General features: G+C 42.5%; 1 long non-coding RNA gene across 1 annotated transcript; it reads left to right on the top strand.

The window, feature by feature from the left end:
- Nucleotides 1–278: 278 nt before the first annotated feature.
- Nucleotides 279–1,696, top strand: LOC134297184 (uncharacterized). Its single transcript, XR_010003944.1, has 2 exons — nucleotides 279–1,226; nucleotides 1,310–1,696. It is a non-coding gene; the product is annotated as an uncharacterized LOC134297184 (long non-coding RNA).
- The last annotated feature ends 17,282 nt before the right edge of the window (nucleotides 1,697–18,978 follow it).

The raw sequence follows: 18,978 nt of genomic DNA, 5'->3' as shown, positions 1-18,978 counted from the left end.
ATATATACTCGAGTATAAGCCGACCCGAATATAAGCCGAGGCACCTAATTTTCCCACAAAAAACTGGGAAAACTTATTGACTTGAGTATAAGCCGAGGGTGGGAAATGCAGCAGCTACTGGTAAATTTCAAAAATAAAATTAGATACCAATAAAATTACATTAATTGAGGCATCAGTGGGTTAAATGTTTTGATTTACTGTATTTCAAAGAAAAACAGTAAACTAACTATAAGTGGAAAAGCCACAATAACTTTATAATAATCATCATCATCATCAACAGCAGCTTCGTTTGTACCCTGCCCTATCTATCTCCCCCTGGGGACTCAGGTCAGCTTCCAACATAGTAACAGGCAAACATATAATGCCTACATAAACAATGCAGAGCTAGATATAGATCTATCATTGTATATACTAATTTCACATGTGTATTTCCCCCTGAAACCTTTGCAAATCCTCTCTCTATGTGCATTTTCCTCCTGCAATATTTCCAAGCCCGATTTATCGATGTTTATATCTATCTAGACATCTGTGTATCTGTGTGCGCACGCACATGCGCATTTTCCCTCTGCACTTGCAAACATGTGAGGGTAAAATTCATATAAAATTAATATATAAAATTAATGTATACATTTAGGAACACATATATACAGGTACATGGAAATCTCTAGTTATCTATATTTACATAGGATGTTATGGTTGAGCCTTCTGGCTCTGGTACTAGGAGACGTGGTCGTAAAACTCCTCGAGAGTCAGACTCTTTTGAGGAGCGTGAAAGGAAACGGCTCCGGGACTTATTTGCAGAACCAACAGATGAAGACTCATTTGAGGGTTTTACCGAGGGAATGGAGGAAGAGATGGTTAGATCAGAGGAGGATGACATGGAGTGGACTCGTGTGAGGGAGGATTTGGGTGTCACCGGCAATGATAGCATGGGAGGCAATTGGCGGGTTGCAGGATCAGACCCATGGACGGGCTGGAGGGATAGAGCGGGATCCACAGCTGGGGATGCTGTGGGGCGTAGTCAAAGGTGTTTTAGCTCTGATGAGGATGATGATGATGAGGCACCTGGAATTAGGATAGCAGCTGACAGCGATGAGGAGTTATGAACTGGGATAAAATGGGGTTTAGGATCAATGGCTAATTGCGTTGGGCAAGGTAATCTGGACGAACGCTTGGGCTCTTGTTGGGGAACTTCCTGAAGACTGGTGTGATTCGTTGCTGGATACGTAAGTTACCAAGGACACTGGGCATAGACGGCGGGAGGAACTGTGTGGGGTTTTTCTGTGCAACTTGTGTTTAATCTTGATAGCTTGGACCTCCGTCGTCTTTTTGACGGACATTAATTACCTACTCTGGATTGACGCTGGACTGACTGACTGACTACGACCCTGGACTATCCCTTCTGTGGCTATCAGTGGAACTTGTGGACGTCTGCACTTGGCTTTCGACCTTGGACCGGATTGGGACCCATGCTGACCGTCATTACCCTGATTGATGTGCCTGGACCCGGATTTCGCTCGTTGCACGGAGGAGTAAACAGCCTGAGTTACTCATCTGTAGCTTTTGAGTAGCAGAGAGGAATCTGCTGCCAGTTTTTTGTGTTCATTTTGACCTCTGTTTTCCAACTTTTGTTTGTTTAAATTGTCAGGCTGAAGTAAGCACTTTTGTTTGTAAACAGGAGTTTAATCCGGTTTATCCTTTCGAACCGTTTTAATTCAAACGGAGCTGTTTCTGTTACTTTTCACACTGAAGACAAGTGTTTGCCTAGTCCTTTGCTACCTACGGGCATTTTTTAGTTCTGTAACTTTAATAAACTGTGTTGTACTCTATTTGGTGGCGTTCTGTCTATGACATAGGATTTGCAAAGACCTGTAAACATATGAGGGGAAAATTCATATATTAATGTATTTGTAGGGGGAACATCTATATAAATATTTAGAAGCTTTGGGGCATGCATTTACCCAAGGAAGAAATGCAAGCAAAGTCCCCCTAAAAACAACTTTGTCCTCTTTTCTCCTTTCCCACCTCTTTTCTTTCTCCCTTTTTCAAACTCTAAAAGTAGCCAGCAAAGGCTTTTAAAAACTTCTCTCCCTCTCCCAAAAAAGCCCAACTCATTTTTGTTTCCTTAGGAATAAAAAGAAATACACACCTTCTGTTGCTCTCTTTTCCCTCCTTCCCTCCCTTTGGACTCATATGTTCTTGCAATAGTAGTAGTAGTAGTAGTAGTAGTAGTAGTAATAATAGTAATAGTAATGAATCGTGCAAATTTGCAAGAATATCTTTTTTTCTTCCCCTTCTGCCCATGCAATCTGGCTTGCAAGCATTTCTCTCACACTCTCCTTTTTCTTTTTTTTCTCTCTCTCTCAATATATATATATATATGCACACACACACACACACATATATATATATATGTGTGTGTGTGTGTGTGTGTAAAAGATAACCAGCCTGGGAGGAGAAGCAGAGAAGGGAGGTTTTGGAAAAGAAAATATACTGTGGCCTCCAGGCTCCGCTGCTGGCTTGACCTTGACCCGAATATAAGCTGGGGGAGGCTTTTTCAGCTCATAAATAAGGGCTGAAAAACTCGGCTTATCTTCGAGTATATACAGTATCTTGTTTGTAGTGCAAAAAAGAGGAAAGAAACAAAAGTATAATATTTAAAATGAAGAATAATTTTAACCAACATAAACTTACCAGTATTTCATGCTGGAAAAGTACAACCAAAACACCCCAAAAAGCTGGCCACCCAGCCTTTGTAATATAATAATAATAATAATAATAATAATAATAATAATAATAATAATAATAATAATATCAACAACAACAACAACATTGAACAGAGGGTTAGACCTAATGGCCCATGAGGCCCCTTCCAACTCTATGATTCAATGATTCTGTGATTTTCTTGTTACTTCAGCATGCAGTTCTACTACAGACCTATTTGACCTCTGGAATAGATATAAGTCTTTGCAGCTGATTCAATTGCTTCTTCCACTGAATACAGTAAAACAATCTTATTGGTTTTCCAGAGAGCTGGAGCATTAAAATGAATATGATTATAGCAGAAAATGCACAGTAAAATCTGACTGAATATGAACTAGTATCCATGTGAAGATCTATTCTGACATGATGATAGCAATCATTCTTCCCTTCTACACTTACATCTATTCTGAGCTTCTAAATGAACTCTTCTTGTTGATGAAAGGCCTATTATTTCTGGCCCATGAGAAGAAACCATAGCCTGTTGTATTTGCACAGTGTATTCAGAGCTTGGTGATTTGATATCACCAGTATGCTGATCATGCACAACTCTTTCTTTTTGTTTTTCACTGAAATCTTTTCCAGTTCTCAACTGGTATCTGCTATTGACAATGAACTATATGAAAAGAAACAAAAAAAAACCCTGAATCCAGACAAAACAAAAATGTTGATAGTTGGTTAAAAAGCATAACAGGAAACAAGATTTTACCTACGTTGGATACGAAGTTTCAGGTTCATAGTCTGGATGTAATCCAAGTTTCAGCTCAGAAATGGGATACTCAGGTTTCACCAGTGGGCAGAAGTTTGTTTTAACAACTGCACTTGTTTCTGGAGATGTCTGATCTAGTCGGAGTGATGTGTGTCTTATTATGTGCTGTACATGAGAATGCTTTTTGAAAGCATTCGAAACTTCAGCTGGTCCAAAATGTAGCCAATCTGTTGACCATGGCTTTCAAAGAAGGGTGGGATCCCTTGCAAATTTCACAACTGGCCACAGTTATGTTTGCAGAGTAATTGAGTGTGTAGTTTATAAGGCCATGTGCATTCTCCTTTACAAGTTGCCCAGGTCTCAAGGTAGTTAGATTTTTTTTCTCAGTACCACCATTGTCAGACTCATGCTTAGGTCAAATACATGAGACAGCTATCTTGATGGCTGTCCCAGATTCTAAAATTTTCTGCCAAAGAAGGTTACATTGGACCTCATCATTATTGTCTTTCAGTGGAATATCTCTATTTTGTCAGGACTTTGGAATTTAAGCAGAAGTGAGAATAGTTGGGCACTGTCACGTCTTTTATTGTGTTTAGTTTCCAGTATTCTAATTGAATTTAATTCTGATTATGCCAGTGCTAGCCATCTTAAATGTCATTTGTTGACAGAAAGGCAAGTTATTATAATTGATTAATAAATAATGCCTATGGCAATTTGTTAAGATTACATTTCTGTGGTTGATATGAATTAAAGTCTTCCATTCTGTAAACTGAAAATGAAGGCAAGGAGGAAGAGGAGGAGGGGGAAGCCTGAACCTTTTCAGCACTGCATTAGATGTCTGCATTTCTGAACTCTTAGGGATAGAAAAGAAATATGAATTAACTGATTTCTTCCATCTCCATCTTCCCCAGGTTAATATTCATATCTGTGAGACTATTAATGAAAGTGCACACACATCTCTCCATTTCCTATCATTGGGAGTATCCCATTTCCGGGCTGAAACTTGGAGTACAACCAGACTGTAAACCTGAAACTTCTCATCCAATATAGTGTAGGTAAAATCTTGTTTCCCAATATGCCCAACCAGCAGCATTTTTGTTTTGTCTGGATTCAGCTTTTTTTTTTTTTTTGGTCCCTCGAGCATCAGTTTCTCTCTTATTTATTAATTATACAGAAATAAATGAACATAACTAATAGTATGCATATTTGAAAAATGTGCATAAGCATGCATCAGTAAATGGGGAAATGCATAAAAATCCATACATCAAGGAAATGTTTTTAAAAATATGTGCATTAGGAAAATTGTATATCAAAATACCTTCCTAAGGAAGACCAGGATGGCCCCATCCCAGCTTGCCTTCTGCAAGCAGCTAAAGGCATTTCTGTGCCAGCAGGCATTTGAGGGAGGATAAGGGGCACACTGCTGGGGTGGGGGGCGGGGGGCTTGTGGATGGGCTTTTGGAAGGATGGTCAGTTTTAAATGTAATTTTAATTATATTTCAACTTTATATCCACACATATATATTTAATTGGTGTTTTTTTTTTGTATTTGCTTTACTTTAAAGTCTCATTAGATTGTGTGGTTGGTAGCTACCTTGAGGCCCCATGAGAAGAAAGGTGAGGTATAAATAAAGTTAATAGTAAGAATATCAAAACCAAATCAAAACAACAAAAGACTCCCCAAGTATGGAGGACAAACATGCTGATACTTTTTTTTTTCTGGCAGCCTGGGCTGGAAAATTTCATGATAGTAGACTTTTTAATGAGATGGTTTCACATTTATTTATTTATTTATTTACAGCATTTTTACCCCGCCTTTCTCACCCGAAGGGACTCAAGGCGGCTTACATAAATTGGCAAAAATTCAATGCCCAGAACAATACACTAAAAACAACAGCTCATACAAATCAAATAGCAATACAAGTAAAAACACAACATACAACATTTAAAAACATATATAAATTTAAATCCATTCATCCAAGATCCTCATACATAAATCTTAGTTCAGACAATGTGAAATCATTGTACTTATTCATTAAATGCTTGTGCATATAACCATGTCTTTAGGGTTTTTCTAAAGCCCAGGAGAGTTGCTGGGGAGGGTGTTCCACAGCCGAGGAGCTACCACTGAGAAGGCCCTCTCCCTCGTTCCCACCAGCCATGCCTGCGAAGCAGGTGGGACCGAGAGCAAGGTCTCCCCAGACGATCTAAGGGTTCTTGATGGCTCATAGGAGGAGATACGTTCGGACAGGTAAGATGGGCCAGAACTGTTTAGGGCTTTATAGGTCAAAACCAGCACTTTGAATTGGGCTCGGTAGCATATCAGCAGCCAGTGGAGTTGGCTTAACAAGGGAGTAGTACCCATGTATGCCGCCTTGGTTATTAATCTGGCTGCCTCCCATTGTACTAGTTGGAGCTTCCAGGCCGTCTTCAAAGGCAACCCCACATAGAGCATGTTGCAGTAATCCAAATGGGATGTATCCAGAGCGTGGCCCACTGTGGCCAAGTCAGACTTCCCAAGGTACGAGTGCAGCTGGCGCACAAGTCTTAATTGTGCAAATGCTCCTCTGGCCACCGACAAGACCTGGGGTTCCAGGCTCAGCAATGAGCCCAGGAGAACACCCAAGCTGTGAACCTGTGTCTTCAGGGGGAGTGTTACCCCGTCCAACACAGGCTGTAACCCTATGCCCTGTTCGGTCTTACAACTGTCCAGGAGGACCTCTGTCTTGTCTGGATTCAATTTCAATTTGTTTGCCCTCATCCAGTCCGACACAGCAGCCAAGCACCAGTTCAGGACCTGAACAGCCTCCTTAGTGACAGGTGGGAAGGAGTGACAGAGCTGGACATAATCTATGTACAGGTGATACCGTACCCTGAAACTCCTGATAATCTCTCCCAACGGTTTCATATATATGTTGAACAACATGTGGGACAGTACCTACCTCTGCAGGACCCCACAAGACAATGTTTGTGGGGCCGAGCAGGTGTCCCCTAATAACACCATCTGGCACCGGCCCTCCAGGAATGAGTGGAGCCACTGCAAAGCAATACCTCCAAGCCCCATCCCTGTGAAGCGTCCCAGAAGGATACTGTGGTCTAAGGTATCAAAGGCCACTGAGAGGTCCAGCAGAACCAGCAGGGTCACACTCCCCCTGTGCAGTTTCCGGCGTAGATCATCTACTAAGGCAACCAAGGCTATCTCGGTACCATGTCCCAGCCTAAAGCCAGACTGCACCGGATCTAGATAGTCAGTGTTGTTCAAGAATGCCTGGAGTTGTGCAGCCACCACACGTTCCACTACCTTGCCCAAAAAGGGGAGATTGGAAATAGGCTGATAGTTGTCCAATTGAGAATCCATCAAAATAGGACAAGCAGGTGTTTGTGTTACATCCTCGGAGACTGCTGTTAATATGGTGTCAAAGCCAGAGCAGATCAAAGTGACTTTGCCCACAAAGAACTGAGCAAATGCTTCGCAGTGGGCTGCCAAGTTGTCAGGGATCCCGTCCTGGGAGACGGGATATAACAAACTTCTGACAACCCGAAACAGCTCCGCCGGATGGTTCTTTGTAGACTCAATATTAGCTGCAAAGAAAGAGTTTTTTTTTCAGCATCTATTGCCGTGGCATATGTCTTAAGATAGGGACACAGCCGCAGGGCTATAGCCGGGGTTTCAACCCCCCCCCCTGAAATTTTTCAGGTTAAAAAAAACCTGGTTTATTCATGAATTTTAACTGGTTAACCAACTCCCCGTGCTGAGTCTATGAGGGTAGGCGTTCAAACCCCCCCCCCCCCCAAATTTCAACACCCCCCCCCCCAAAAAAAAATTTCTGGCTACGGCCCTGCACAGCCGTGTTTGGTTTGACTCGCTCAGCTTTATACACCACACATGTAAAGACAGTCTTTCTAACCAATAACAAAAACATTTGAAAGTGTTCATTGTATCAATAGTCCATTTTGTTCAAGTCTGTGAAACGAAAATGTGTTATGTTTTTATGTGCATTTTTGAAATGAACACATATAAAAAGGAATGTATTAAGGGATGCCGATCCCTATTCTGAAGTACAGTGTTCTCTACTAGGGAGATAAATCCTCATTTTTTCTCATGTCTGAGAGCTCAAAAAGCATAATTTCTTTTTTACTTTTGTCCTGCATGAAAACAATAGGTTTTTTTCTGATTTTCTCAATGCCAATTTTTGCATTTATGAGATAAACTGTGAGAGTGACATCCACACAAAGTACAATCCCTGTTGCCTTCTTGCATATACTTTTTAGCATTGGATACAACTCCTTTCAGCCTGTGTGCATTCTTAAGGAATTCTAGATGGGGTTACATAAAACAATAAAAGGACTACATGTAAACACATGATATCACATTATATAAAAACATTTGGACAGTTGTACATTGCTTATGGCCTATACATTGCTAATTTGAATCAAATATCAAAAAAGTTTGGAGCAGTAAATCTCAGACTATTTACCAGACAAATGGAAGCAGGTGAACAAAGGACTAGTGTGTGAGAGAGAGAGAGGGAGAGAGAGGGGAGGGAGAGGGAGAGATATAATAGTCAGACGTTCAGATAGATATATTCTGTAAGCTGATGGTAGAATACATTAGTCATATCCAAGGACACACTGATGAACTATCCAGGCTAAAGGCAAAGGAACTATCAGAAAACAAAGATTTTACAACAGAAGGAGGAGGTCAAGGTTCTAATCCTGGCCTTTGGGCACACTAAACTTTAATCTTAAAATCCATTCCACCTCCTTTTAAAAAAGAATGTTCTCCTCATTACTGTTTTTTTTTCTTCCCCCCCCCCCCCTAATAATTTCATCAGAGGCAATCCACACTGCATAACTTTGTCCAGAACTTTAATAGTTATAACTCCATCCTATGGAATCTTGGAATTTATAGTTTGTAGTGGCATGAGAGAAGATTAAATATCTCACAAAACTACTGATTCCAGAATTCCATAGCATTGAGCTATAGCAGTTACTGTTGTTGAAAAATCAACTCTCTACCCTCTCAAAACATAGATTCAACACAGATTCCAAAATCATATATGAATTTTATTATATTATTTACACATTATGAGGTTTTGCCAAATGTCAAAACAATAGCATTCCCCCAGCCCAAAATAGATGTCATTTCCAGTAGTCTGGTCAAGAAAACATACATTCCAAAGAGGATTAGTTAACTTTTCACCGGTATAACTTGAGGGGAACTGAAGAGGAAATGTACTGCATGGTTTATATCTAATCCTTTAGAGTACAAATTCTGTATAAGACATCCTTTCAGGCCTGAAAGCAGTAAACCTGTGTTCCTGTTGTCCTCAAACCTGGCTTGCATCTTGATCTGGTCTTATGGCATTGAATATTTGTCTTTTTATGTTGTGAGCCACCCTGAGTCCACATGGGGAGATGCGGTGGGATATAAATAAAGTTTTACTTACTTGTTTACTTCAAGGCAGTGGAGCACACCGGGCACCAAACTCTCAGCCTACTCTTTTGGGAGGTAGCTGAATCTTGGTCTCATTATTATGGTGTCAAACTGCTGTAGTTTTTTAGTGTGGATACAACCTAGGTGATCTTGATTGCTGTATTTTTTTTCTTCTATCTGCTCAGGAGATACAAAAAAATCAGCTTTTGTTTGTTTCACTTGTCCAGTAAATTGTCCACTAAATTTGATTGAATGCACCTTAGTTTCTGTTCCCTTTGTATTTCATCAATCAAACTATCCTGCTGTGTTTGCAGGTGTGCTTTATTACACAAACTGTAAAAACCCTAGTTTTGTGCAGAGAAATTCTGCATAAATAATGAAAACTGTTGATTCAAAAACAAGAAAATACAAACACACACTCTTTGTTATCTTGTTTTTCTCCATGATATGAAATTTCTTGCCTCTTCAAGAATGAATTTCTCAATGAACAAAAACTAGATACAAACTTATCTCAATATACTGAAAATCCTGGTCAAGAAAAGGTTGAGGGAGGGGATGATTTGTTTGTTGATCAAACTGTTCAAAGGAGGGAAGGTATGGATCTAGATTTGGCAACGGTGAAGCCGATAACTAATTCTCCGTTGGAGGGGGATTCCTCTCCTCCATACATAGAGGATTACTATGAACATCATGTACAGACGAAACAGCTGGCTTTTCAAATTGAAGACTCTATATTGAACAGGGGTAGATGGACCTCGGAAAGAGTGATCCAGAAGTCCTTGGGTCAAATTCCTTCAAGGAGCCGGATGACAGTCAAGATAAAGATGATCACTTGGCTCCATAAGGGCTATCAATCATATGATCGCTCTTTACGCCTTATCTTCACTTTTGAGGATAAGTTTATAACAGATGAATTATGGGCCCTTAGGTTCCGGCTGCTCTCATGGGGCATTACCATTAGAAGAGTATTTGTGGACCCCGTGATTCGCCCTTTGGTGGCCAACCTATCTTTACACACTTAACCATCTGTTAGGCCCAGAGATAATAGGATGTGTAGTCCTCAGCATAGGCTCCCCCCTTTAGAAAAGTCTCAATTAGAGACTCTGGCCCAATCCTTTTCTGTACCAGACCAGCAACTTTCACCCTCTTCAACCTCACTACGTTTTTCCAGTTGGCCCCATTTATCCCCTTCTTTTGAAGTTAAGTTAGATAGTGTGTCTAGTAACCTTTTGGATCCAGGGAGCTGACTAGATTCTCTTAAGGATGCTCCAATTGAGCCAGACTCCTTGGGGGGTGGTGAACAGGCGGGGGGTGGCTCCAACGAGGTTGCGTGGGGGAGGAGGAGGAATTGCCGTCAATGAATTTCCAGGGAGAAGTGCAACAGGGTTTTTGCGACCCTGGAGAAGGATAGGTGTGGTAGCCTCCATGGTAGCCCCTCCCGGCTGAAGGTCCTGCTGTTTAATGCCAGATCCGTCAAAGGTAAATCATCTATTATCCAGGATCTAATCATGGATGAACATGTGGATCTGGCCTGCATCACCGAAACCTGGTTGGATGATCTGGGTGGGGTTAGTCTTACCCAGCTTTGTCCTCCGGGTTTCGGGGTGCATCAGCAGGCCAGGCCAGGAGGGCGGGGAGGTGGGGTTGCGGTGGTCTTTAGGCAGTCCATCGCCCTGGTCAGATGCGTCGCTTTGCAATCGGTCGGGTTTGAATGTCTCCACTTGAAGGTGGGTACCCAGGACAGTTTGGGGATTCTGCTGGTGTACCGCCCACCCTGCGACACAGCAGTCTCCCTGCCTGAGCTAGCAGAGGTGGTTTCTAGCGTGGTGTTGGGTTCCCAGCGCCTGTTGGTGCTGGGCAACTTCAACATTCACGCTGAGACCACCTTGACAGGTGCAGCTCAGGAATTCATGGCCGCCATGATGACCATGGGTCTGTCCCAAATAATATCGGGTCCCACTCATCAAGCTGGACATACACTCGACCTGGTTTTTGTTGCGGGCGATGGTTTGGTCGGAGTGGAAGAGCAAATTATTCTTCCATTGTCATGGTCCGACCACTATCTGATCAGTTTAAGACTAACCGTCTCTTCCAACCTCCGCAGGGGTGGTGGACCAATTAAGATGGTCCGCCCCAGGAGACTTATGGATCCTTAGAGATTCCTGAGGTCTCTTGGGGATCTGTCTACCATGGAAGCTGATGATCCTGTCGATGCCCTGGCCACTCGTTATAATGGCGAGTTGTCCAGGGCAATAGACACGATCGCTCCTGAGCGTCCCCTCTTGCTGCGTGGAGTTGCCCCAGCTCCCTGGTTTACTGGGGAGCTGGCGGAGATGACACGTGCGAGAAGGAGACTAGAGTGCCGCTGGCGGACAACTCGTGACGTATCTGACCGAGCACGGTCTAGAGCCACTATTAGGGCCTATTCCACGGTGTTGCGGGCAGCCAGGAAAGTTTTCTTGACTGCCCGCATCGCGTCTGCAACAAATAGATCTTCAGAGTTGTTTCGAGTTGTTGGGGAGCTCCTCCACCCTCCTCAGGTCGGGGGAGCACCCGACATCTCGTCAACTCGGTGTAGCGAGTTCGCTCACCATTTTGCAGACAAAGTCGCTCAGATTCATTCCGACTTGGACGCCGGCCTTGATGCATTGCCAGGTGAGGTAACCAAGGCATCTGTCTGTTCGATCTTGTGGGATTCGTTTCAGCTTGTGCAGCCTGATGATGTGGACAAGATTCTTGGAGCGGTGAGGGCGACCATCTGTGCCCTTGACCCTTGCCCATCTTGGCTCTTAAAATAAGCCAGTGGAGGGCTAGTTGATTGGTTTGTGAGAATAATCAATGCATCTTTGGAGCAGGGCATATTTCCATCTGGCCTAAAACAAGCTGTGGTGAGGCCTGTTTTGAAGAAAGCCTCCTTGGATCCGGCTAACCTCAGTAACTACAGACCAATCTCTAACCTTCCATTCTTGGGCAAGGTCTTGGAGCGGGTGGTTGCTTCTCAGCTCCAGGGATTCTTGGAAGATACAGATTTTCTGGACCAATCGCAGTCTGGTTTCAGACCTAGCTACAGTACCGAGACGGCTTTGGTCGACTTGGTGGATGACCTCCGCAGATAGCTGGACAGGGGGAGTGTGACCCTGCTGGTTCTCTTGGACATCTCAGCGGCTTTCGATACCATTGACCATGGTATCCTTCTGGGACGGCTCTCTGGGATGGGCCTTGGGGCACTGCATTGCAGTGGCTCCAGTCCTTCCTAGAGGGCCGTTCCCAGTTGGTGAAGCTGGGGGACACCTGCTTGGACCCCTGGCCATTGACCTGTGGGGTCCCGCAAGGTTCCATTTTGTCCCCCATGCTTTTTAATATCTACATGAAACCGCTGGGTGAGGTCATCCGGAGTTTTGGAGTGTGGTGCCATCTCTACGCGGATGACACCCAACTCTACTACTCCTTTCCACCTAATTCCAAGGAAGCCCCTCAGATACTGGACCAGTGTCTGGCCGCTGTATTGGCCTGGATGAGGGCGAACAAGCTGAAGCTCAATCCTGACAAGACAGAGGTCCTCCAGGTCAGTCGTACGTCTGTTCGGGGTATTGGGTGGCAACCTGTACTTGACGGGGTCGCACTCCCCCTGAAGGCGCAGGTCCGCAGCTTGGGGGTCCTCCTGGACTCTGCTCTGACACTTGAGGCCCAGGTGTCGGCCATGGCTGGGAGGGCCTTTGCACAACTAAAACTTGTGCGCCAGCTGCGACCATACCTCGAGAAGTCAGATCTGACCATGGTGGTCCATGCCTTAGTTACCTCTAGACTGGATTACTGCAATGCGCTCTACGTGGGGCTGCCTTTGAAGACGGCTCGGAAACTACAACTAGTACAACGATCAGCAGCCAGGTTTCTAACTGGGGCAGATTACAGGGCGCGCTCAACGCCGCTGTTTAAAGAGCTCCACTGGCTGCCATTTATTTTCCAAGCCCAATTCAAGATGCAGGTTATCACCTACAAAGCCCTTAACGGTTTGGGACCCACCTACCTTCGAGACCGCATTTCCCCCTATTTCCCCCGCATTTCCCCCGCATTTCGCTCGTCGGGGGAGGCCCTCCTCTCGCTTCCACCAACTTCGCAGTTGCGGATGGTGGGGACGAGGGAGAGGGCCTTCTCCACCGTGGCCCCCCGGCTGTGGAACTCGCTCCCCAGGGAGATTAGGCAGGCTCCTACCCTACTTTCCTTCAGGAAGAGCCTGAAAACTTGGCTATTCCAGAAGGCCTTCGTTGACTGATCCTTGTGGGATCATGTTATTTAACTATTAAGCAGTAGACCCTCTGGATTGTTTTTAGGATTCATTCAGCACTTTAAGTATTACACCTGCTGTATAATTATCCCTCCCTGATAACTTGATATTGCTTTGCACCTTGGCCTGGATCTTTTGACCCAAATCGGGATTTTAATATTATTGTGTATATTGACTTTTATGACTGTTTTTAATCATGTTGAAGTTTTACTGCTCGGTTTAATGTTTTATCTGATTTGTGCTGTCGTGTCTGGGCATGGCCCCCTGTAAGCCGCCCCGAGTCCCTCCGGGGAGATGGGGCGGGATATAAGAATAAAAAATTTATTATTATTATTATTATTATTATTATTATTATTATTATTATTATTAATGTACATATTTCCAGCCACTGTTTGCGCATTTTTGTCCCATTTGAAAGCATGTGCAAAAAAAAAATTCAACAAACAAAATTCCTCATGTATGCAGATTTAAGGAGAATGCACCATCATTAAAACAATGATGAGGTGAAATACCTGATGAAGCCTGTTGTCCTTGCATGAACCTGTCAAAAAGCAAGAAACCTGCATAGGTACCCTACACCAGACACCTGATACTATACTATACTAATCTGCAACCATAGGTAGACAGCTGCCATACAGTGGGTTGTTTATGTAGTTTTTCATTCCACCTCTTCTTTCGAGCGATTTGCAGGCACCTTCTTTATTTTTGTTAGAAGCAAAGCAAGGGTTGTCCTTCTTGGCTAGACTTTTGATGTTTAGTTTAATTTTTGTTTTGTGAGGTTTTTTTTTTAAAAAAGGATAACTTACATCTCTATTGGTTTACAGATTTGATACTTGATTTTTATTTGAAGGCTTTTTATTCGTAGCATCATGCTGTATTACTGGGTGTGTTGTCCTCCCCTACCCCGATGAGTGATTGTTGAATTAATTTTATCTGAACTAAGTCTATTCATAGAAAGAGGGCAACACGTTAAACATTCAAATGTGTTTTCAATAGATTTTAAAATGCCATATTCTTGTTACAGTGCATCTTTGTCCTGATACCAATTTCATTTCCATTTCAATCCACATCCCTTCATGTTGTTCTTTTCTTGAAATGGCTTCACCTAGACAAGCAAAATGAAAGAAGGCAGTTACCATTAGAGTCATCTTAATTCACAGTGCTCCTTAACTAGCAGCAAGGTTCTCCATGGTTTTCAATTACTTGTGTGGCACTCATCATTTTACTGCAAAGTCTTTCTCTTCCTCCTGAAAACAAATATCAGCCAATCCTCCTCATGCTTTCCAGCGATTTATCATATATGCTAAGGACCATCAAAAGATGCTGGTTGGCAGAAAGGCATATGAACAGAATGGCTCACCAAGCTGACAGTCAGCCTCCAGGAAGAGATCCCTGGGTGGAGAGATGTCATTGTAAGCCTCTGTTGAAAGGCCTTTGCTGAAAGGCAAAGCTAATGAAGCTGGAAGCAGGTTTGCACTGAAAAGATGCCAAGGGAGAAAAATGGGGCAACAACACTGGATTGGAGCACGAGAGCTTCTGGAGGGGACGGTAGCTATCAAGTATTGCTAATAAGTGCAGCCACATGCAAGAGTCAGCTTTGGTCTTTCAGCCGGGATGAATCTGGGATGGGAATCAGTCTGGCAAAGGCAAATGAAGAACTTTGAGTTGTGAAAGGCTTTGAGAACAGCTTCAGCAACAGATGTGTTTCACCAAAGAATGCCAAAAAGAGGACAGGCAAGAATTGATGCTTGCCTGTGCCATACATTGAACATTCTGAATATACTGACTGTGTTCAATGTGGGGACTTGCCAACTCGTCTTCGGTAAGGCTGCATTGTGTAGACACATTCATGCATTTCTGTGTTCATTTATAGTCCAGAACTTTTCAAACTCCCACCATGAAATTCAGAGATAAAAACTTTGTTGAGCTTTAACTCACTGAAAGGCAGTATTATATGCAGCCCTTTGACGTGTAATGGGGATAAAGATAGCATCTCAAAGTTGAATCAGATATAACTTATTTATACACTATAAATTATATAAAACAGAGAGAATGAAGGAAGAAAAGAGTGCTAGAGGAGATTTAATGCACACAGGGTAACAAGATGTCTTTCTCACTTTTCTTCTGCTTCTTTTCCTTCTGATATGTTTGGCTGTCATTTGCTCCCTTTCAGTTGGAGCACTGAGCTGTAAAGATGAGCAGCAGGCAGGCTTCAAAAGGGTCGGAGCTTTGGCTTGGTTGAAATGTGGCTTCTGTGAACTGTGTTGGCCTAGAACAAGCAACACATCATCCAAACTGGCTGGAATTTATATGTTCCTAAGAGCTTGACTCTGAGTGATCATGAGCCAAGAACTGGATCTCCTGTTGAGTGAATGGGGACATCATATGTATAAGCCTAGGAAATGAGATAATAGTTCATTGGTTAAGATATTCAGGCATAGGCTAATCATATTTTATTGGCCTTTCCAAAGACTCCTTGGATACTTTCAGGCATAATATCTGGATATAACACAAGCAAGCACTGACTTTCTCTCACATCTCATGGTATTGTGAGAATAAGGAACAAATTGTGCATTCAGATATAACACCAAACTAGGATTTGCTGCAAATCAGTGGCATAACTCTCTAATGCTTCTTCTCCTACAGAGAAAGGACAAAGATAAGACTGTATTTGGAGGATACTTACACTTGTAACATCAAACTGAATGATTTGGTGTTTGCAGAAAACCACAACCTGTTATTATTTCATTCAAAACAGTAAATGACAGATTGTGATTTCAACAGACCAGGATCCCAAAACAGATTTAAACTGTGGTTTATATAAAACATACTTTTCAGGTTCAGACAAAATGGCTAGCTATATTTTTTCCAGAAAACCAGAAAATGTGCTTTTTTAATATTTATCTCTCACATATGGAAGAAAGGAGAGGTGGGATTTTATGAGCCCAGTTGCTCTAAATGCTTAGAGTTTGATGTTATATGTACTTAGTATGTAGATATTTCCCATTTTATCTTTAAAATGAAAATAGCAAATGAAATAATGAGTGAAACCATGAATATTTGTGCGGGAAAGGAATAGGTGTCTAACTTAATACAAGATCAAAAGGTCTTCACTGCAATTGATATATGCCTGATTTTAAAGCATTATTAACTGAAGTGATAGGTTCTTATGGCTTTTAGTTTTATTTTATTTATTTTTGGGGTTGTTGTGTGTTTTCTGGTCTGTATGGCCATGCTCCGGAAGTATTCTCTCCTGATGTTTCACTCACATCTATGGCAGGCATCCTCAGAGGTTGTGAGGGATATACCTCACAACCTCTGAGGATGCCTGCCATAGATGTGAGCGAAATGTCAGGAGAAAATACTTCTGGAACATGGCCATACAGCCCACAAAACACACAACAACCCTGTGATTCCAGCCATGAAAGCCTTCGACAATACATTATTATTTTTTCTTTAAAATGCATATTTGTAATGTTACTAATGTTAGCAGCACTAGTTTAAAACTGGCAGAGGAAGCAATAATAGTGGCATACATTTTCTTAGTACTGGCACTGTTCCTACACTGTAAAAATACAGCAAGTGTAAGGTGGCTGCCCAGCATTTTATAAAGGAGTTCAGCTATTCATTCATTGGATTTCTGTACCTTTCTCCTAAAACATGGACAGAACAAGGCTAGAACTGAGACCTAAGGTGTTGTGGGAGTGAACTAGCCTGTATGGCAAAGACAGGCTTTTGCAGAAGAGGAACCTGGAAACTGGATTTAAAAACAGGGAACAATATTTCTTTAATATTGAGCCAAAAGGACAAGCACTGTTGTATCAGACATGGGTGATCCACTTGCATACATGCATAACATCCTCAAGTATTCCTTAGCCAGACTGGTCAGTGGTAGTGCAAAATGGGGAAAGTAATTCGTCTCCATCTGGACAAATATGTTACCTATCCTGAAATGCGTTGAAAAGGATCACTTTAACAGGGTTATATGGAAGCATTTCACATCACATATGCTGGAGCCTTAGAAATGAAAGGACCAGGGAACTAACCTGAAACCTTCAGAATGCAAAGCACTACAGAGCTACAGTGTTTTCCTAGAAAGAATTTAGATAAGTTTCTAGAATGAATGTGCAGCCACAGGGTTTCACAGAAAAGTCAGGTTTCTCTTAACAGTTACTCCCTGCTACTGTTTGTTTTTATTTTTGGCTCTTTTGCTTCCAAAAGTCATATGCAGTAAAAGTAGCAATTTTAAATTTTCAGTGCTAAAAGAATAAGAGATCTCAATCTCAATCCAAATTAGGAACTCATTTCAGATCATGATACCATAGATTTTTTTTTTGCAAAAGAAGAGCAGTGGTGTTAACCACGCCTTTATTTTCAAAGGCAAATATTTCTTTATGCATTTGACTAAGGTCATGTGCAATTTGGCCTTCAGCTGTTCTGGAAACTGGGAAGGAGTCAATCCCAGAGTACATAATGGATGAGCAGAAACATCTGATCATAGCGGGGGGGGGGGGGTGAAACTAGGGTTAGTGGAAGTATTATGAAAATGACTTCAGAATTAATTTTGGACAAGCAGTGTGCATAATGGAGGCTCTGCTGACTAATTGGACACTTTCACTTTGAAAATTATCTCAGATTGTTAGATGGCTGCTGATACATGATGACTCGCAGCTAGCAGACTTCATCATTTGTCCGATACTGATCAAGCACTGATTCTCAAGTCTGCTGACCCTCTTTCATCATAGCAAATGCACTCAGTCAATGTCAATGTGCAAGAAAATCAGAAAGGGGTCCTCTTTTGCCTACTGCTGCACATATTCCTGACTCGACCTTTATTAAAGCACTAGACAGACACCATTCTAATTTACAGACTCCCTTGAGGAGAGAAATGCAGATGTGGTTTCAGCCGTTCACAGCTGGGGTCTGATTTACTTGCCCATAGCAATGAATCTATGGCAAAAGCGGGAATAAGAGGCAATCATTCATCCTACCTCAGAGAGCACTAATTTGAACAGCTGGCCATTCCACTGTGGAAAGGAATGGGGAACGCTCAAACATTTTGGGGAGGGAGAGGCGAGCCAGTCCATCCCTCCTCAGTCTGGCAGTTGTGCCAAAAGCAACCTCAGCGCCTTTGATTGTTAACACATCTGCATCTTTCACAGTTGACATGGGTTTCCTTCCCCCCGCAAAGTTGCTGAGCAAGGGGAGGGCTGTGTGATTCAATATTCCCTTTGAAATCTTGCCTGTGAGGCACAGACTTATCAAACTGATGAAGCATTCTTTGTGTATATGTGTGATTGTGAACGAAACATATGCCTAAACTCTAGATCAAAGCAAAGTGTAAGGAGGAATTTACATCACGAACCTAAGCTTATTTATTAAGGTTAAGGCTCGCTCAATACATAGCAATTTACTCATGGGTAAGCATGCAGAAGACTTCAGTTTAAAGGGTCACTTATGTGATTTTATTTCCTCTCTCCCCTCCCACAATACCATAAATATCCACAATCTGAATATTGAAAACTGCAATGATCGTTGTTTGTGTCAATGGCAGAGCATCTGCTTTCATGCAGAATGCACAGGTTCAATCCTGGGCATTGCCTGTTTATAAACAAAGAAGGTGATGCAGAAGACTTGTCTTAGGACCTTATCACATTTGGGGCTTTTGGCTCCTTCGTACACTTTGGGGACAGAGCCTGCCAAGTGCCATTACATGGCGCTGGCTTGGCCCCGCCCTATTTATCTCCTAAACATCTCCCTCCCACCTCTTGCTTTCTCCTGAATCAT

The sequence above is a fragment of the Anolis carolinensis genome, chromosome 2 (genome assembly GCF_035594765.1).
Source record: "Anolis carolinensis isolate JA03-04 chromosome 2, rAnoCar3.1.pri, whole genome shotgun sequence".
Classification (NCBI taxonomy): domain Eukaryota; kingdom Metazoa; phylum Chordata; class Lepidosauria; order Squamata; family Dactyloidae; genus Anolis; species Anolis carolinensis.
This window is presented reverse-complemented; position numbering and strand designations above follow the sequence as displayed.